The sequence below is a fragment of the Humulus lupulus genome, chromosome 1 (assembly GCF_963169125.1).
Source record: "Humulus lupulus chromosome 1, drHumLupu1.1, whole genome shotgun sequence".
NCBI classification, from domain to species: Eukaryota; Viridiplantae; Streptophyta; class Magnoliopsida; order Rosales; family Cannabaceae; genus Humulus; species Humulus lupulus.
Window position 1 is genome coordinate 279855235 of NC_084793.1, and position 2406 is coordinate 279857640.

Consider the following 2406-nt stretch of genomic DNA (forward strand, 5'->3'; position numbering starts at 1 on the left):
TTCTTGTATTTTCATTATTAAAAAATCTCATCAATCTTTGGAACTAGGTTAGAATTTATTAATTTTGATTTAAAATAGTTTTATTTTCGATTTTAGACAATTCATTTGGGTTCGACATCCTTGCTTACACGATCACTATTCTATATGAACGATTCGTGCGCTTGCGATTTATAAATTTTTAAACATACCCGTTTTGGGTCCATCATACTACTTTGTACTCTTGGTTTAAGGTCATTAATAAGTATAATTGTGAATTTCCAAACTAACAAACAAAAAAAGAAGAAGTGAAAATGGACCAATTTCGCTTGTTTTTGTCAAACTTTTTTAATAAACAAAATATATTCACTTAAAATACACTAATATATTTTTAAATAATTGTAAATAATTTATAAAATTGATTAATAAACAAAAAATTAAATATATAAATCCAAAACTAAAACAAATTTAGTTTTTATCTGTTTGAGTTTTAAATTTTTATTAATCACTTGTATAAACATTTTACAAAATATTATAAATATATTAGAAAATTTTGAGTACTATAATTATTAAATATTCTCCATAAGTTTAATTTGAAAATTATGCATATAAAATGAATATGGACCAAAATATCCCATCACACAAATTTTCGGACTATTCTCTCACTTCTTTTTTCTCTTTTATTTCCCTCCCGCTAAAAACAAGAAAATGCCACCTCGAAATCCCACTCTCACCCAATTCTCACACTTATTTACGTAATTTTATTGATATTTTCCTTTTGAAACAACACAAAGAATCAAGTTGCACATTCACCTAAAAACTCAATGTTTGAGTATATTAAACTTAGGAAAATCTCTATGTAATGATTTGTGTATGTTTAAACCAATGCTATATATATTTTGAACTATTTAGTTTATGTTTTTGTGATTTTTTTTTATTGTTTTTTTTTCTTTCCAAATATGTAAATCTGGGATCAATATATTATTTCTACAATTTTTTGATTAATTTTGATGCAAAATCGATATCTATTTGATGAAAGTTATACGTATATTCTTGAAGTTTTGAATTCGATACTAAATTGATGGTAGCAGTTACAAATACATATAATCAATATATTTCAAAGCTAGTTCGATGACAGTAGTTAGAATACATATAGTTATTATATTTTGATGCTAATGATAGCAATAATTAGAATATATAATCATTATATTTCAATATTAATTTGATGGTTTGTCCAAAATGAATTTTACATTGGTCTTTTGATGGCAATTCAATGGTTCTATTAGAATTTGATTTTTCATGATATTTCGAACTAGCATTGAATTAGTTCAAACCCTTAAGAACATATGCACGAAGATTTCATTGAATTGCCTTCGATTTTGTATTAAAATTAATCAAAAAATTAGAAAATTACACATTGAACCTTGATTTCTACATTCGAATTTTTTTTTACAAACAAATCCACAAAAAAACAATAATAGAATAATTCAAAATATTATTATTGTTTTTACATAGAGATTTTTGTGAGTTTAATGTACTCAAAATTTGAGTTTTCCAATAGACAGCTAGATTCTTTGTGTTGTTTTAAAATGAAAATATCATATAATATATTTGTTAATTTAAAATTAATATAATATCTTAGCGGTGTAAATTTTGTATTGTAAATATCAGGAATCTCTAGGTTTATTGGTCAATAAATTGTTCAATATAGAGTTTGGAGAATTTTGTGGTGCACCTCCTAAAAAAGGGATACACTGGTGCACCAACTTCGTGTTTTTGGCTTATAATTATAAATTTTTATATGATGATATACATTGTAGTTATTTACAACATCATGCAAACTCTTGAGAAAATCTGAATAATTACAGTGTTGAAACACAAGGTGCAAACAACTTGTTTCACACGTGTACAAAATAAAACAGGAACGAGTGAAACATACTATTTGAACTAGAGCTGTAAATGTGGGTCAGTTTGGCCTAGCACGACCTATATTTTCGTACCTTCGAATAAGGGAAGTTTACAAAAATACCTAAGAATTAAAAAAAATACTAAAAATATGGATTTGAAAAAAATTACAAAAATATAGAGGGGCATAATCATAAATACTGAGTTTTTTTTCTTTAGTAAACAAAGTTTAAAACTGGTAACAATGCAATTTTTTTGTAACCAAAGTTTACAAAATTGTAAATAAAGTTTACAAGTTTGTAACCATATGTTACAATTTTGTAAACAACGTTTACAGACTAAATAAAAAATTGTAACAAGAAGTAACAGAACTGTTACAAACTGTTATTCGTATTTTTGTAAAATTTTGTATTTTTTTTTAAAATTTATAGTGCTATGTGTAATTTTTTCTAAATTATTCAGATCGTGTCGTGCCAAACCCATATACAAATTCATGTCGTGTCGTGCCTAGCTCGTATACAAATC